Raw genomic sequence first — 19,851 nt, 5'->3', positions numbered from 1 at the left:
AGAAGATAGAGAGGAAAAACATATGGAGTATCAAAACACCTCATCATCACATGGGAGTGCTTATACCCAGAACTTGGCAGAACTGGTCTGACATCTGAGGCAGTTCTGTAGCAGTTGTAGTCATTAACATAAAGACTCCAGTTCTTATCAGATTGAAGATTTCAAGCAGTGTGTTGTGGTCTTTGGGCTGGTGTTTACAGCAGCCAGAGCAGAGTATCAAAAATAGTACACAATCAGAGCTCAAAATAGTACACAGCACAATAAGAAACCTCAGCCCAGTGAGTCTAAAAGCGACAATTTTGACACAAACTGTAAGATGCAAAAATAAATAAATAAAAGACAAAAATAAGTCTCACCCACCTGCTGTGAAGGGCGTCTGTTTGCAAGAGGAAGCCAATCGGGAGAGAGTTGGTTTAAAAGGATGGGAAAGAAGATAAAATGGTATGTTTCAGACAGAGGATCAACTTATTAACTGGGAATCATGCAAAGCTGCTCTAGCAGAGTCCAGGAAAAGAAATGTGGGGCAGGAAATCACTGCTGAGACTACAAAATATTAGCTTAATGGCTGCACCAAGCCTCCAGTTGTGCACATCCCCTGATGCTAGTAGTTATTCGACAGCAGAACTGTGGAAGAGGTGATTGGCTAGGGAAAAAAGCCCAGACAGTTGGAGCTCTGGTTAATTCTGCTCTTCAAAGGTTACTGAAGTCAATCCTCAAACACTCCCAACCATTTGTTGAATGCCTGTCCTTCAACAGGTTTTTACAGGAAGTCAAAAATTATGAGTATTACTTCCTCAGGTCCAAAGGGTATTATTCAAAGACTTGAGCCATCGAACATTCAACATAACAGTATAGTTGTCATTTATTCATAATCTGCATACAAATTTAGTGAATTCTGAATGTTTCAAGTTTCTTTAAATTAATGGCAGTGTTTGTTTTCCCTGCAACATCTCTTGTTTCTAACGGGCTATATAGGAAAGCATCTGGAAACTGTAAAAAGACAAAACACAAAGAACAAGGATTTGTTCAGTTTTTAATCATTTCCCCCTTTCTTTACTAATAGGTACAGTGCGACTGTAGAAATCAGAGCCCAATTGAAACCAGAGACCCAGAGCCACTTCAAAGTAAAGTGCCTTCTAGGAACGCTTTAAAGGTCTGGCTTGGTCCAATGACCAGTTGGTCCCTCCGCTCTGTTTGTTTGCATTCATTGGCTAAATGCAGCAGCGTTACGCAACAGACAATGGCAGCAGAAGCAGCTTGACGTTTCCCACTGAAATGGGTCAGCCGCACAAACACATGGACGTGCGCAGTGTTTTGAAAACACAGGAGAAGCGTGGCTGTTACATAAAAATTCCTCTGACCCTTGTTGGGAAACAGCCTTCCCAGATGTGGTGGAATCTGAGTCTCTCAAGGACATGGGAGGTCAGTTCAGAAAACACACACAACACTGTGGGCTTAATTGTCTCCAGTTGTAAGTTCAGTGTGCAGCATGTTAACACGTGACGTCTGACAGCCTAAAGTAACTTCAAAGCACTACCCTGGTCTGGGTGTGAACGGGAGACTTACGTGTAAAACGGGTGGGATGCCATGAATGGTTACGTCACAGACTCGACCTATTGTGCCACGAGAGTCTTGAAACCTGTGAAAGCTCCACAAAGTTCACAAAACTGAATCCGATCACATGGATTTAGGTCAGAGCATGCCGGTGTTAGTGTGTGTCCTTTCTTGCAGGGTACAGCGTGTGCACTCACAGCATGTTTTGCAGGTGATTCATTGTGTAAGTTTGTGTTTGTGGGTGTGTCCGTGTGGACAACTTGACTGTGGTTGGGTGGTCTAGGAGCTGTTGTTGACAGCCTGCTGGTTTTTTAATTGATATTCACCTCTGAGCTGGAATGCCACTGCTTCTCCAAACATAATAGAGCACAGAGATTTCGGTTTGGTGCAGAGAGGTGAAAATGGTGGCCAAGAAAGCAAAGACCTACATGAAATAATGCACAAGAGATGATTAGTTCTTTCTAGGAATAGCAGTGCGGTCCACCCCTCCAACACTTTGGACCAGATGGAAAAAGCTCAGCAGTACTGGATGATTTTGGCCTGTGCTACGCCAATGTTCACAGTGATCTTATTGTAAATTTTGAAAATTTGCTGGATTTTCCCAACTTCTGCTTCAGAGATTTTTATACTGCTATAATTTCTATTAGACATCAAGAAAGGGAGATTTGCTTTTCACAAATTGGAATAGTACTCCTGGGCCATCACTAAAGGTTATATAAGAAAACAGATATGTGACACAAGCAATAAACCGAGATTTTTCCAGTCGGTGTGTCAGTGGTGGTCTTTTAACCCATTTCACAAAACTCAACAAATTGTAGTTAGAGAGAAGACAATGAAAGAGTCACTCACTATGCCAGAAAGCTGGAATTAGCTCTCCGATAGCAACTGTAAGCTTTTTCTAAACTTGAATTAGCAAAATGGGGGCTAAATACATAAGGAGCAATCAAAATTTATGGAACTCTACTGCTGAAAATCAAGCACCACCCCTTATTTGCATTTGGCCCCTATCACCTTCAAGCCTGGCTATTTGGCCGAGACAGAGAGCAAATATGTCAAAGTCTCTGGCTATGGCCCTGACACCAAACAGTAGTCTTCAGTGTAAAAATTCCCCCCTTGGTGTAAGACTGCCTTTACAGCATTCTACCATAATGTCCTGATACGTTCCGAGACCATTTCATCCAACTGACCTACACCAGCCTCATTCATTAGAACTGGCACCCTGTGACTTCATACTCTTCCCAAACTGAAATTCAAGCTGAAAAGTTGCCATCTTTAAATTTTTGAAGCAATCAGTGGTGCACTGAAAAGTGCAAGTGCAAGTTGTCTGAACAGAACACCCAAAAAAGTGAAATTTGAACAAACACATTCGTTAAATTTATTCTTGTTGCGATGACGTGATACAGTCTAGCAAAAGTGTGGTCAGTTGCCTGGACTCACAAGATTACAATGTAACAAAAATTCTGTATTAGGCTTTGTAATCATAGCTTTCCTTGTTGTTTGAAGTATGCAGTGACAGCTCGGTGGTGCGGCGGTTAGCAGTGTTGCCTCAAAGTAAGAAGGTGGACTCAAATCTCTCTGGGTATTCCTGCTTCCACCCACAGTTCAAAGACATGCAAGTGTGGTTCGATTAATTGATGATTCTAAATTGCCTATGAATGTGTTAATTAGACTCTACACTTTGTTGAATGCACCAAAGAACAACTCTTTAAATGAACTTAAAACAATCATGGAATGGATTTCCACATAATAAATGAGGTTCTATTTGCATTAAGTACTTTTGTTGGACTAACGTAATTTGCACGAGTTGAATTAACTCAATTAAATTAAGTTGGACTCACCTGCAGTAAATAAGTTGATTCATATGATGAAACTGAACTAAACTGAAAATATGATGGCATCACACAGCCACAGCACTTTTACGTTTTATGTGAATATTTAGTTTCAGCAGGTTTCTGATTAAGTTGAATAATTCCTGACCGTGTTATGGTTAAAAGCCTTCAACAAACCTCTCCCTGTAGCTATGTTAGCATGAAAACATTACCACATATTAATTTCCACTCAAATAAAACTTTAGACATTTTCCATAAAATGTATTCCATAAAATTTCCCAAACATAAGATGCAGAATGTCACTGCTTTCCAACACATATCTGGCACATTTCTCTGGGCTTCACTGTTGTTTTAAAACTAACCCTGGTTGTTGATATCATTTCAAGCCTCATTAATCCCCCAAAACCTTTATAATCATTAAATCTATTAGTTACAAAATATTTTTTTTCAGTCTTTTCTCCTCCTTGTGGGATTGGGATATAATCAGGCATCTACATTACAAACTTAAATCTTATTAAGAGCTTGGAGCACCGTGCTTGGATTCAGAGATTTGGAGTTCGTCTTGATGTCGATAAGCCCACAACACGCACACACAGACATTCACAGACAAGTACATTTTAATTGTTTTATTAACAGTAAATCTATATCCAACACAAAACCTCCTTTGATCTCCACTTCAGGATTTAACATGGGAACATTGGTGCTAATTGGGTGAGGAATTGTACAAGCTCCATTTGTTTGGGTCAGTTTAAAGCAAAGTGTCATCATTAGGAAACTTCAATAGAGTATTATTGTACTTTTTTTGTTAATTAACACAGAAATTTGACTGTTTTGACTCGCTGTGAAAGAATTAACCGTGTTTTCAACCTAGATTATGTGACACATGATGGACATTATTCACAGCATGTACTGTATTCTCTGAGCGTGTTGATGTGTGTGCGCTGCCCCCACTCCCCTCCAAAGTCGCTTAGAGTGACTCAGAGATCAAAGTCAAAGCTGTAGATTAATCCACATAACAGGAGCTTTTCCACTAATAACAGAACATTCTTTTCATTCTGGCTGCCTGGTACATCAGTGCCAGCGAGCGTCGGCAGCAGCACCAGCGCACAGATATCATATCTGAGCTCTAATTTTAAAAACAACTATTAAATACCGTAGATCTTAACAATGGAGATTCTTCTGTTATGATTGGGAGATTTATAGGGGTAAACTGTCGGCCAAAGTGTGAGGGAAGCCACTCGATGTCCAAAGTTGAAGACAAATTGAAGTGTGAAGTGTTTTTGGATTTTGTCTTGGTTGTATTTCTAAAAGGCACGCACTGCTAGCAAGTGTTGAACTCAAGTTTCAAAATGTCTCTTTAGCATTTGACGTGAAAGCAACAGAAGCTTCCACTTCTCTGTATGACAGTTGATTGAGTGCCTGGATAAAAATCAGCATTAACTGCATGAACTTCCAGTACTACCAAATTTATTTCAAATGCTTATCTCCCCGCCTGAAGCAGCTAGTCTCCACCGAAAAAGGAAAAATGATATTGCATGGGGCCTTGGCTATTGCCAGGCAGGTGTTTGGGTTGCACTGCTGTTTACTTGATTGCCATTCAATAACAAAAAAAGTGAGCATTTTTTCACAATAAATTAAAAAAAGAAAAGAAAACTAATGTTAGAAATCTTTCACATTGTTGATAATGTTTTCTCTGTATTAATGCAGGATCTTTACCTTACAATATGAAGTGCCCTGAGGCAATCATTGTTGTGATTTGGTGCTCTATTAATAGTGCACAATTAAATTGAACTGAAGTGCATTTATGATGGACACTAAAAAATGTTTTGTTATGATATGCTACTTCCTTTCAGCCAGACTGAACAGAAGGACTCAATCAGAAGGCATTTAGTCTTTTTAGGCCAAGGGGATCGTGGTAACAAAGTATATTTTCAAGGCAAGCTGTAGATCTTTAGCTTCAGAGTTTTAAGCATCAAGAGGTTGTTGCGATCAGAGAAGTCCAGACTTCCCTGATCCCAACCACCTCCCCCAGTTCATCCAGTGGGACAGTGAACCATTTCAAAGGCATCTGAGAGATATAACGAGGAGGTATCCTAGTCAGATGCCTGAACCATCTCAGCTGGATCACCTTATCTTATTGCTAAGGGACAGCTCAGCCACCATTCGGAAAAAGCAAACATCTGCTGCTTGTATAGAGCATTTTACCCACAAGTTTAAACATCACAGCTAAGTGCAAGACACTGTGCTTTATGTTTAAGTAATGAACTGTTAGTTCTGATTATTATTATGATTTGTGATCTTCTGTTTGTTATATTCTTAGTCTTTGGATTAGGGCTTTCTGTGTTGCTTTCCCATGCCTCATCATGCCTGCATTGCCCCCAGCTGTGTCTCCATCCTGTTTCACATTTCCTAATCACCTCACTAGGTGATTAAGCCCTGTGTTTTTCCCTGCCTGTTGTTGTATCCTCCGCATTAGTTGTGTGTTTCTCGTGTGTCATGTTTGGTCAGGTTATGTCATGCAAGGTCATCAACTCCTAGTTCAGGTCATCCTTCCTAGTTTGAATTTTGGTTTTGTTTCTAGCGTTCATGTTTTGCGTGTCTTAGTCATTTTTTGCCAGTGAATAAAAACTGCCACCTTTAAGTTTAATACTCCATCTCAGAGTCCTGCATTTGGGTCCAATCCCCACCCGCCACACAGCTCACTGTGACAGACACTAAATGTAGCACAAACCAAATTTCAACTTTGAACCTAAAGTCTAATTTTGTCCCTGACACTGGCTTCTGAAAAAAAGAACCAGCCAAAAAGTTCCTACTCAATCAAAATGTGGTCCCTAAAACTTAACTGGGTTCTCACTCTTGGAGTTTGAATAAGCAGTTCACAAGAAAGCTATAACGTGCAATCTGGCCATTTTGAACGGGCTCAATCAGAGACACATTCATTGTGTGCATCATAACAGCTGCCCTCTCTTCAAAACTAACTTAATTACTGCCTCTGTTTGACGTCTTTAGCAGAAAGCTAAAAAATGACCTTTGTTACACTCTGCAGACGGATACTGCATTAGCACTTTTGAATCCATCCATCAATCTATTGTCCAATGCCATCCCCATCCTTACAGAAGTCTGCTGAGAGGTACAATTGTGGCATATGCTTACTAAATTCTCTAATCTGTTCAGTGGAATTTCAGAAACAAGAATGGGTGCAGTATAATAATCTAGTTAATGTTGTTCATTGTGGAGTGCCCTCTTTTCTTCTGCTTCAGCCTCTGTAGGCCACAGCAATTGAGTAAGCGGGGAACAGAAGTCCCGTTCTAAAAGAGGAATGTTCTTCCTGCATCGCTAAGTATTCACTTTTATGAGCACACCAGAACAAAACAGTACTTGAGCAATAATCATTTGAGGAATTTAATTTTGCCTCAGCTAAATCACTTGGAATGTTTGCATTGCACCTCCAAAACGGGGGTCTGTCCCGGCACCACAGATTTTCATTATGAGAAAGTGAAGGCTGGCAGGAAAAATTAGAGCTGTCAAGTGAAAGATAAACACAGCAACAAACACTCAGTGAGGACTGTAAATTAGTTTCTGAAGTAACAAACAAAAAGGTGTTTCACATTAATCTTTTCGCATTTGTCATCAAGTTCTCAGAGTGAGGATTTATCTGTATTACAACCTAAACTGCAATCAGATCTGAAATGTCCAGAGCAAACTGTGAACTGCTGGGTAACTGCTGACATTGGATAAAAAATCAACATGTTGCCACAGTTTGGATGGAACTTCTCATTTATACAACCCCTCAAACGGAGTCATATAAATAAAGCAACTGCACTCCAATTGGTGCTTATCAGCTCTACTCCAACTCAACAAAAAAACGACAACAAAAACATACCATTGAAAATACTGCTGTGTAACTGCAGACTCTTTGATATATTAAACTACTGACTGTAAAACAGATTACAACAAACTTTTCTTAGGTTATGCAAAGATTTTCCTCTGTGCACCAAGCAGGCAGGCAGTTGCCTCCCATCATGCCCCGTCTCCCTCTTTAAGTATCAGCTATCTGCTGCCAAAAGCCTGACTGGATATTAATAGCAACACTCCCAGAATCTAAACCACATTTGTTTAGGTCAAGGCTGAGCTCAGTGTCCATTAAACAGAGTAATTCAAATGACTCTGGCAATGCAACGAGATAAACTAAACACATCTACGATGAGCTAACTGACTGAGATGGAAAAATCGATTGAGGACGTTAATCATTTTGAAACTGGTGGCAGTGAGTGCGAGCTAAGCATTCAGCAACTTGGAGCTGGACTATCCCAGCTGGAGTGAGGGGGATCTGTGAGTCCTGCTGCACAGCAATCAACTGAGCTTTCTGAGCAGTTTATTTTTAGCATTTATAAATATGCATTTGAATTCAAATGGCAGTGTTAGGTTTCATTACATTTGTCTTTTCTTTGGTGTTCACTTTAACAGACTTTTTCTGCAAGTGTCAGAACTCAAATAAGTGGAGGCGTCTACTTAAAACAGCGACATCTAGCGCACAACGCTGATTTTGGTGGAAGTTATCAGAGCTGTAAAGAATCTAAAGACCCATTGCTTGTCCACTCGGGTGACTCAGGATCAAACTGTTAGCTAGGGAGGAGGGTATTTTTCAGAGCATCTCTCCAGGTGCAGCACACACTGTGACACCCATAATCTAAAGTGTAGTACAGCACAGATTCCTGCTTTCACTGCAGCCCAGCAGCTCAGTTCGGAGCAAAAGATTATTGCTTTGTCTGTGCCCAGCAGGACTTTCCGTTAAAAGTGGCGAGGAAAGGTCAAGTAGGAGCAAATCTGAGGAGCATGATGTAACAAGTAAGACTGAGAGTGCGGCTGGGCGGCCGGTACCAAACCCTGCTGACAGAGTCCAGAACATTCTCTTTTAAAAGTCAAGCTTCATTTTTCTCAGAACGGCAGGAACAAAATCCAACAGGAAGGGGGGGAGGTGTGTGTGTGTGTGTGTGTGTGTGTGTGTGTGTGTGTGTGTGTGTGTGTGTGTGTGTGTGTGTGTGTGTGTGCGCGCGCGCATGACAGAGGGCCTGTTCTGCAGGGCTGTGTCTGAACTTCTTATATCTTTGGAACTGGCATTCCCCCAAGCCCTGACACATCTGTCCAGAGTCTAACGACCAAATGAGAGGGAGGAGGGGGAACACAGTGTGTGTGTGTGTGTGTGTGTGTGTGTGTGTGTGTGTGTGTGTGTGTGTGTGTGAGAGAGAGAGAGCTCGGGATATTCTATAGGTTAATTCCAATCACACCCGTGAACGCTCATTTCAAATGGTAACAAGGACACACACTGTAAAGGCCTGCAAAACACTCCGGAGCTGTGAACACAGGTCCAAACGTGCTGAGTATCTGTGGTGAACATGGTTAGGTAAATAGTAGCTATGATAACCCTGAGGTTAACCTGGCCGCTCTGATTGGCTTATCTCTGCACGATGGCTTCAGAAAACCTGGTTGCCAGCCAATAAAAACATTTGGAGGGAACACTCTGCCCCAGTCAATGTCGAGAAAACCCGTTGTGCTGAGACACACAAGGAGTGAACCTGTGAGGAGTGTACACTAGATATAGCCTTTCATTACATGCAAGGCCTTGTCATTCCCCCTGTAGGTTGTTTCCACATATTGTTTTTAAAATAATTTAATTTCTTTTAGCTGGTTTATGAAGGCATACAAACTTAGTGCTGCATGCTGTAGCAAACATATTATCACTTTGTAAAGCTACTTTGAGTATGCAAAAGAAAAACAAAGCAAAATATGAATTTAGGTATAACCACAGTAGCGACATTAGCAAGCTTGCTGTAGCTACTTAAGCAAACGATACATTAGACATCTGCTCGGTTTTAAGGTAGGCCAACCTATGCCGCTCCATAATAAAGCTGCACATTATTCAGCTTCTTATTCATTTCCAGACATATAGTAAATTTAAAAGCTCAGGTCCAGAGTAGCTGCAGATGGTCTTAATCCTGCTCTCCATGCCAGACATGACAGCATGATTTTTTTTATTTTTTTTTCACACCCTATGCAGAGCTAGCAACAGGAAACACTGCATCATAGTGAAGTGTGGCCACAACAAGTACAAGATGTGATGTTGAGTGTGGTTCAAGAATGTCAGTAGCTACTTTTTCATGGTTAAATCAGGTTGAGAATAATCAACAAGAAAGTTCCAAAAGCTGCAGTTCCCCATATGGCCACTTGGGGCTGGCTACAAAAGTCTGACTCCCATTTTAAAATGCTTGTTGCAAAAAAAGAAGACTACATAAAATTTCTAGTTGTAGGTGTAGTCACATTGACTGACAGATGGATGTTAGGCTTCACCTCTTTGTGGTATAGGTGCTTTTCAGATATAATTCATTACTGCACTTGAGTAGTGTTTGTTTATTTATTTATTTATTTATTTATTTATTTTATTTATTTATTTATTTCTGGAGGGCGGTGTTTTGCTTTTGCCACAACACTGGAATGACTGCAGGTGCCTGTAAGTTGCGGTTGAAGTACTTTGGGATCTTGCTAGTCCTACTGAAGAGGAGCGAGCATGAGAGGGAGTTACTTTTGTGTTAGCTAATTTCAAATGCAGAGTTTCTATCAGCTCAGCAAACACAAACTGTTTGTGTGCAGTTTGTCACAGTGTGTTGCTGACTACAGGTCCAGCTGCTGTATTTCACAGGAAGAGAAAAGAAAGGGAAAACTTCACTCAAAGATGGAGAAAGATGAGAAAGACAGGACAGGAGAGGAAGAGAGAGGTTAGATTTAACGGTAAGGACTGCTCGGTGGGATTTGATGAACTGCAAATTTAAAGCTTACATCTAAGTCCTCATGTTATTGGGTCTGTACATGTAACATGTTGGGGTTTTTTTTTTTCTTTGTTTTTTTTCATATTGTGAAACATGCTGCAAAACAAACTGAGGTAGACTGTGTTATTTAAAGACTGCATGAAAATCCTCTGCAGGATAAACAGTTCAGTTTACTGTCCTGTGATGGATTTAAAGTAAAGAACAGTGTGTGACCTGTACACAGTGGCTGTGGTTTCACAGTCAGGTTACATCAAGTGTAGCAGAGATTCCTATCATTTTTAGCTGATGATGCTTAGATTCACTGAATTCCACCTTCATACCAACTTTATACCGTATAGAAAATAAACAGCATAAACCGTGTACTATCAGTGTAGAGTATGGAAAACACGCCAGGACAAGATAAAACATCTGCTGACATCTGGTTGAATTACATCCAAGAACATCCCCACACTGAGCCACTACAACTGATTTCAGGGTTCCCCCACCTGTTGAGTTCCACATTAACCTCTTCCCTACTCATTTTCCTGTTATGTCTGTATGTCTTAATTATACTGTATGTCCATTTCAGTAAATTGGTGTAAATATTTCCTAGCAACATATAAAGGAATGAGGGTTGGCTTAACACTTTTTCACAATACTTTAAATTGTGCTCCAAAAAAGATTTGGGGGGCGGATACAGGAAGTATAATAAAAGCAGAAGACCAGCTAAGAACACTGCAGAAGCCTGAAAGAGAGGGATCTTTTTCTTGTTTATGAGATTGCTCTTCTCTTATTGCCACCTGGTTATATTAGGTGACCTTTGCATGTCATTTTTAATTAGTCGTAGCAGAAAATCAGATATAACTAATGTCATTGTGAGCCAGCATGAACAGCGCCAGGGCACATTTCTGATTTATTATACACCTTTGCTGTCCTTGGGATAAATGTTGTGTACAGTTCACATTAAAATGGATTATCGGTCTATTTTTCTTTGCCAGGTTTTATTTAACTTAACGAAACTGGGGCGAGGAACTATTTTTTTTTTCAGTCGTTTTTGGAGTCAAGGAAGAGACAGCAAATCAGCGAAGCCTTATTTCCCATCATCCATACGCATCAGCTGGCCTCAAACCCTGAGTAAAAAATCTAGTGAAAAGTTATCCCTCTGCTGTTCAGGCTGGAGCTGTTTTTATTGGAGAAAAGCTCTTGTTGCAGGCTCTGGTGCTGGTTTAATGAGCAGTCTGCTTCGGCCTGAGAATCTAGGTGAAAGGTTAGCATGTCCCTTTAAGAAAAGGTCAAATTTAAAACTGTGAGAAGAGTGTGTGCCTGTGTTTGTGGGCCTCATAGCGAACAGACCATACCTCCAATCACTAGCTATATGACACAAGCTGTTACTAGGGGAACTGAAAGTTTATATCGTATTATAGAGTTTTAAAGGGAACAGGCATCCCGATTAAGCCCTTGTTGTAAAATAAAACTGTCTACCGATCTTTTTATTTGACACCACGTATCTCTGTTGCAGAGGGAGGGGTGCCGAATACATTAGTGCACTGGAAAGCGATTTTACTGGCAAGGTTAAATTATGAGCTGTTGTGGCGCTGCATAGCTTGGAGCTCCGGGCACCCCAGTGTACCAGTGCGGCAACAAGCAGTTTTGTCAAAAGAGAGCCCTAAATATAGCCATCGCACAGTGTTATTATCACAGCAGGGGAAGGGCTCTGTTATCTCTCACCCTTCACTCCGATTGTTTTACTACTCGAGCAGATGACAGCTTCACAGAGGCTGGGGCCCATTTGCTCGGTATATGACCTGTTATATAAGACCTCCAATGATGCGGGTGCGTTTGCTGTATTTTCCAACAGCAACACTTTATAAATGATTTCATGTCAGGTTTTATGTGCCAAAGAGGAGCACCTATTCCCAATTTGTGCTACAGTCACACTCGTACTCTTCTTTTTACTCATGTTTATCTCTGTGACAAGTATGCCATTAGCCCTACAACTGTGACGCCAAAATTTTGGCAAAAATACATCAGTGGAGGAAAACATACAGCACACACAGTCTTATTAGGGACTGTATAAGCAACACCTGGGCTCTGATAGCCAGACTTAATCTATGCACACAACAACGCGGGGCATTGTGTTGCTTTCCTGTCTTTGTTACAGAGCGGTGACATGAGAATGGCCATCGTGGGCTCGCTGAGTCACTCATTCAGAACTAGCTGTACTGAACGGCATGATTGGAAGTGGTGGTCCGGTGGTCCCCCCAAACCCCCTGCTGCGCTGCCTGACCTGGATCAGTGGTTGTAGACAGATTCAACAACACGACAGACACTCAAAAAAAATTCATTCACAAAAGCTATTGTTAGTGCAGTCGATGTGTGTGGCAAGGACTGGCCCGTTTCAGCATTCCCTAACAAGCAACAAGTAGCTGAGTATGTCAGGCCACTATTCTTCTCATCTCTCTCTCACTCCCACTCTCTCTCTCTCACACACACACACACACACACACACACACACACACACACACACACACACACACACACACACACACACACACACACACACACACACACACGTCAGTTTCTCTTCTGCACTGTTTACACCCAAACAAATGATACTGCTCGCTGCTTTGCTAATAAGGTCCGTACTAAGAAGAGCTTAGCATTAGCTACAGAAAGTAGTGTTCACCGTGAACTATATGGCCAATGCCATATTGTTCATGTTTTGTTTGTCTGGACTGGAGACCAGTCTGCAACCATCTCTGCGATTGCTTTGGTCACTGGCAGGTTGCTGCTATCGCCTGTAGTTTGCATGGATGACATCAACTTGTTCCAAAGCTATTGGGTAAGTGGGAGTGAAACCAAAAGGTACAGCACAAACCGCAAATAGGGACTGTTTATGTTTAGTGTGAGTTGTGGATTTTGAAACGTGCTGGTTGCAGCGCTGAGACGCACTTTTACTTTGAAGGTGACCATTCTCTATTTGCCATTTGTGCACTTCACTATCGCTTAGCTAGTAGCTAGCCAGCGTTTGCTAACAAACTGACACCTTCAGCAATTTCTTACCATCTAGTTGGAGAATAAATATTTTTACTTCGAAAATGGTGTTAGAAGTATAACATCCAAGCGAAAATAATAATAAATTTAAACTTTATAACTTATTACATTTATTATTTACTATATTTGGATTAGAAGGTGGGATGCTAAGACTAGCAAGCTTGATTAGCAAGCTACATCCATAAACTGCATTGCTGTAACACACTGTCATACAATTATAGACAGAAACTCTATAATTTCACTCACCCAAACTGGAGTTCTTGGGATCCCTTACATCAACCCACAGTATTTGTCAGAAAATTTTATTAGAAACGCTTCAAGTGCGGCTAACACTAGCAACAGTAGTCTAGTTTAGTTCCTAGACTTAGCTAAGAGGAGGACAAGTATGCAGCTAGCAACAGCCCTCAGTATCAGCATACCTTGTGTATTTAGTGCCAGGCTGTAAGTATGTTTTCTGCATTTCAGTATGGAAGTATATGACTATAGTATCCCTTTTAGAGCCAGCATCAAGTGGCCACAGTTTTTGGCACATGCTCATTTGCTTAGTTTTTCAGGCCCAGAACAAGCTGGCACTAGGTGCACACAGCTTAAACACACCACTGTGACTCCATTGAACCATAAATGTACATTGCTCTGGGAGTGGGAGCTAATGTGATGGCTTCCTATTTCAGGAGGTCTAACTGGAGCTGAGGTCATTAAATCATGTCCAGAGGTAGTGGGTTGGTTTTTGTGTACTGGTTTGCCACTCACTTAAAACACATTGACAAATATAGCCTTTATGAAGCTGGGCTTTATTGCAGGACTCTCGGGCTAGACTGCGTTAATTGAAGCTAAGGGTAGTAAACTGGAAATGGAGTGTAATTTCATGATTCTAGATATACCCTGCACACATTTGGAATTAAATGATTAAACAGACGGAAAATAAACTGCGCTGCTATTAATCATACTGTAAATTAGTACAGCAACGATGCTTGTCAATTATCTGTGTTTGTTTTGCCCACAAAAAGGCTTTAATGCATTATAGGGTGATTAAACAAAGCCTACATTAGATCAGAGATTATTTGACAGAGAAGCATGACTCAGATTTTCCAGACATGAAACACCAAGGGCAACTTCAGCAAAAATATTACAGTCTAAGTGCAACCATCTGTGTGTGTTTGCGTGTGTGCACGCAAGTGTGATGCAGCACTCATGATCTGTGTGTGCTCCCATAGTAAACAGTGTTTGAGGGTCCTGCCATGGCAGCCACTTCCACATCTTTGTGCTCCTGTAAAGCTCCCAGGATTGTCTGTTCAGACACAGTTCTATATTACATAAGGTGTAAAGAAAAATTTAGTGTCTCGGACGTCACAGAGTGCCAGTGTTTTCACCAGAAACAAGCTGAGAAGGTCAGACAGGATTTCCCTCACCGGTAGCAGTTGGCTACACAAATATCAACCTGAAAACAAACATGTTATTGGAGAGAGGGCCACAGGAAAGCTGGACAAAGAGTCTGTGACGTGGCAGCTGAAAATAAATCCCATTTCCCATCACTCACTAGACGTTAAAGCCTTCCTGATGAATGGCATTTTGTTTGGTTCTCAAGACTCAGAAATGACCACCTTGGCAACGCATAGAAACACACAAAAGCACAGACAGGCTCTGTGATTAATGATTAATCAGTCTGTCTTGATTGAGCTACTTCCCTGATCACTGTTAGAGAAACAATCCAAATAACCTGCAGCCTAATTTTTAGTTTGTTTGCATGGTTTTTAATCAGTGTTTTGTGTAAATTAATTAGATTCAACGCTGGATTTCCTTTCCTCTGAGTACCCCTAAAATAATTCCTGATGACAGGTGAATTATTTGCTCTTCCTGTTGCACAATGAGGTTTTTTTTTCCCCCCCATAAAAGAAGTAAAGACTCTTTATGTTTCCTCACATTGTTTGCAGTTAAAGGGATAGGCCTTAGCTCAAGGAGCAGGATCTGTAAGATTGCAATACAAGCGTGAGGACATTTTATTAGGATTACACGTTATTTCCAAAGTCCAATCAAATCCAGGGTGGGATGTGAAAATGTGTTTCTCCTGTGGCTGCCAGGAGCAAAATAGTTTTACATAAGCTGGAAAAATTACTTTGATTTGCCTCTTACAGCAAATTTTAACTGAAATGATTGTGCTGCCATCTAGTGGTGCACATGGCCAGTGGCAACCCCCGCTAGAGTGGGGGTGAACTCCATGTGTCCATGATCCAACACAGCTGATTTAATGGCTAAATTACCTCCTCAACAGACTGAGAGTGGAGAAGTCACTTGGATGAGTGACAAAACGTTTCTCCCACTGAAAACGCTACGTCCACATGAACAGAATCAACCTTTTTGGGCTCCTCAACATGTCTTCAAGTTCTCCAGAGGCCTGGTAATGAACTAATGATTCAGGTGTGTTGGCCCAGGGTGAAATATATAAAATCTGCAGGACAACGGCCCTTGAGGCCTGGAGTTTCTCACCTCTGCGCTAATGGAAAGCATAAAACTGGTGAGACTTTTTGGGGACAATGTGACAACACAGATTTTTCGCTTGAAAGAAACACACAAAGGGGGATAAACACTGCGTCCACTTGCTGCTTCTGTCATTTTTAGCTGCATGAAAGTGAAAAATATAAGATTTGGAGCTGTTTTCATTCTTTGTAATGTTTTCTTTCAGACTAGTGGAGGGAAAATGTCATTAGATGTTTATTTTAAACACTTGATGTGTCTTTGCCAATATATACAAATTATGAATGCACGGTTATTAAGATAATACCTCAGCTGTACTATTTTTTTTTTTTTTAAGCATGAAACTTAAAAACCCCCCCGATTACTTTATAATATAAGTCATCACTTGGGGAAGTCTCATTGTGACTTCTGATTTTAAAAGTTACATAAAGGCCTAGATTTTATTATAAATGTATAAATTTTGAGTAAATAGCTCTAAGACAAAGCGAGCAGTCTCTTCTTCAGCAGCTCTTAAATCGAAGAAACATTCCAGCTTTATTCCTGCCTTTTTATCAGTCAGTACTTTAGAACCAGTACCTTGGAACTTGGGTTAATATCACAGTCTGCTTTTCTAATTAACAGGACGATCAACACACCTTTTTCCGACTTTGCACACTTCCGCATAACATTTATTATCATTTAATTGAAAGGATTCAGGATTATGAGGCGCTGCAGAGTAAAGAGTTTGAGGTAATAAAGTGTGCTGTGTTTGAATCTGTGATTACAGCAAGTCCACACTTATAACAGCAGAGTTTGATTTATTTATCAAACTTGTGATAAATCACAACTAAGTTCATCTGCAAGGGTTCATTTTTTTTCATCATTACTCAGACTCACACCTGATGTTTCCAGGTACTTCAGTGGTTCCATCAAAGTCATTTTTCTTGACCTTGTTTAGATAATAGGTCATCACTGCACCAGATACATATTCATCCCATTTGCTAAGACAGGAGGCAGCAATCACAATTTTCCCCGGGTTAGGACCGTTGGTGGGCATGGAGACTCCATAGTATCTCTTTGAACAGGATTTCTGAGAAATGCAGATGGTTGAGGAGACCAGAAAATGTGGAGCTTGGTCTTTGAGGAGTTCTTGCAGACTCTGCTTAATTTGCTCTTCATTCTCTGGATTATTCAGCAGGACAATCTGGAAACGGTTACAGATACAGTCAACTGCCAACTAAGATCTGCTAGAAATTAAATTCCAGTCATTAAAATGAAAGTAAGTGCTTTTTAAAAAAAAAAAAAAAATTCATACATACCATTTACTAATTTTATTTTTTAACAGTTGCTTATTTTCAGTGAATTAAGAATAGATGGATTTATGCCTAATTAGAACTGTGTCAACGAGTGTAGCTTTAATGTTATTTAGAAATATAAGGATATAAGCTTATTAGGTTCATAATTGGTTAGCTTTTGTGTTACTGTGTTTAAATTAAGGGTGATGTAATTCATTTAAAAGTGAAATGTTGCGATTGTGTCAATGAAATAAAAAAAGAAAAAAAGAAAAGAAACCTGTGTGTCTGCACAGGTTGAACATTTTTATACTAAATTTAATTGCATAACAACACCACATGCAATAATAAAAATGATAGCATTACTGCTGTTCTTTTCCCACATTTTCTATCAGTTAAATAAATCTATCGCTATTGCTATGACTGCGGCCACATCGCTGGTGTTAAATCATGGTGTGCGTACAAGTTTAAACTTTAAGCTGTGATGTTTTGTACTGGCTAGAGACACGTAAGGTTTGTTTCTTGAGGACATAAATGAGGCCATTACTTTTTATTATACACAGGGAGAGACAATTTTAATTGTTATCTCAGACTTGAAATCAAAAACGTAATCTGTCAAAGCATCTGCTGAATGCAATCCTTGTATAAGAAGATGTCAACATTATGGATATTTGCACATCCATGAACTCCACAGTAATAAAGAGTATCACCTCCCTGGAGTTGTGTTGATATCCTCAAGGATCTAAGTCCAGTATTGACATTCAGTCTTTTAGCTTTGTGTTTGCAATCTACAGATCCTTTAAAAAGTGCCCGACTCTTCACTGTTTGTTGCTGAAACATAATGTACACTAGGTTTTTCAGCTTTTGAATTCATCAGTATGAAAGTACTCTGCACTATACATGACATGAAACTGGAGGCTCTGCCGGGGAAGCTGAGTCAGATAAAAGTCGAAAGGCCTGGGATATTTTTTTTCTTTAAGCCTGACAAAATATCCCTGATGATTTCTTCTTGGGGGAAAAAGGGAGGTTTGTTGATTTTTCCCAGAAAGAAGATGCTGTGAAGAGTCTGCTAAGTGAAAGCACATGAATTCATTGTTAAATTACAGATTGCACAATGGTCCTGTTTCCAAAGCTTGCAGTTTAACCCGCCTTGTCCATTAAGCGTTCCTTCCACCTCTTACTTCCTTGAGGCATGTTACACCACTCCTGCATCTGTTTCAGTATCTTGAAGGCAGAAATGTCACGGTTCTGGGTCCGTTGGACCCAGTATTTTGAGTTTATTATATTTCGGTTTAATTCTGCTTCATGGATTGTTTTCTTATTCTTGTAGTGATGACGATTATTATTTCTTGTTTCTGTTTATCCGTGCTTAAGGATTTGTTCTCAGTTATATCTCACGTTTAGTTTAGTTCAGGTTCCATGTGTCATTCTCTGTCTGTCTGTCTCTCAGTGTAAAGTCTGCATGCTTGTTTAGTAATTCATGTTTCCTGTTTTATTGTGAAAGTCTTTGTCTTATGTTACTGTGTGCAGCTTGGTTCCCCCCGTCTCGTTAACCCTGATCTCTCCCAGCTGTGTCTCCCTCCTGTTGCCCATTCGCTGATTACCACCCTGTGTATATTAGCCCTGTGTTTTCCTGTGCTCAGTGTCGCGTCGTACCCTCAGACCCTGCCTGTGTGTGCCTGCTTGGTTTCATGCCAGCAATAAAAGCTGTGGTTTTAGTTACATTTCGTCTCTGAGTCCTGCATTTGGATCCACATTTCCACCTGCCCGCACACAGAGCCCTGACAAGAAATGCCTTCAAGTAGTGATGGCCAAATGAAGCTTTCCGAAGCACTGAAGCTTGTATTGAAAAACGGTTCATTACTCGAAGCTTTTCAACACAGTCCTCTCCGGTGACATCTGGTGGTGAAAATTTTGAAGAGCAGCTTGAATCTGCAAAATAAAACGGACTGCTCAATTATCACTGCTCACTCAAGAGTGGAGTTCTCTCTGCTATTGGGCCACCGTTCCGTTGCTTTGAACATGTAATTGGTTTTGTTTTCTCGATTGGGGGGCTGAAAAAAATGTAATGCGTATTTGCGTAATACATTTTGATCAATAAAGTTTCCCTATTTAAACATGCACTATGGTGGCCTTTCTTTGCTCATAACTCCTTGATGTTGGTAAATACAATAAGTGAGCAATATATATAATATACATATGATAATGCACAGCACATTATGGAGTATGCCCCTGCTGTGAAGTCCTGCCTCCATCTACTTGTCGTTTAATCACTGGACAGCTGGACAGGTTCATACAAAATATTAGATTAGGCCAATTGTCCTATACATATTTTTGACCTAGGGGTGGGATTGATTGTGAACTGGAAAGGGAAAATGCTTAGGGAGCTGAGTACGGCTGCATCGTCACTGATTTGTAGAATCATTTTTGATTCGATACAGGATCCGATTCAATTTGATTGGAATCTGGAAAGTTTTGCCTCAGTCAGAAATATTACAATTCTGATCATTTAACAGTATATATCCATAATTTCGTATCTATTAAAAGAAAGCTGACACATGTGAGACTTAATTAGAGATGTAAACAGAGAGTTATGAAACCTGCAGCTGCAGAAGCCAGCGAAAAAAAAAGAGGCAAACACAGCGCGGACCCGACGACACATCAAAATCTGACTCTGACGCGTCGGGTCCACGCTCTGTGTTCACGTTTGTATGCAGAATCCGTAAACCTGCTCCCAGTTACTGTTTTAGCTGCATGGTGTTTGACGACATGTTGTGAGGTTTAACCTGAGATGCTGGCGTTTCAGGCATAATAACGTTAATTTACAAATCGACACGGGATTTTAATGAATCAATATCACTTTATTCA

The 19,851-nt window shown here is 40.5% G+C and overlaps 1 protein-coding gene across 1 annotated transcript in view; it reads right to left on the bottom strand.

Moving 5' to 3' along the window:
- The window catches only part of LOC309698327 (growth factor receptor-bound protein 10-like), a 68,250-nt gene extending 54,624 nt beyond the window's left edge, over positions 1-13,626 (bottom strand). Inside the window, exon 1 of the mRNA XM_082520677.1 lies at positions 13,487-13,626. The gene's annotated coding sequence lies outside the window, so the exon portion shown is untranslated. The remainder of the gene's footprint in view (positions 1-13,486) is intronic.
- Between the last annotated feature and the right edge of the window lie 6,225 nt (positions 13,627-19,851).

This window comes from Aulonocara stuartgranti (assembly GCF_965226115.1).
Source record: "Aulonocara stuartgranti genome assembly, chromosome: 22".
Lineage (NCBI taxonomy): Eukaryota > Metazoa > Chordata > Actinopteri > Cichliformes > Cichlidae > Aulonocara > Aulonocara stuartgranti.
The sequence above is the reverse complement of the archived record's forward strand: the minus strand, read 5'-3'. Positions and strand labels throughout refer to the sequence as shown.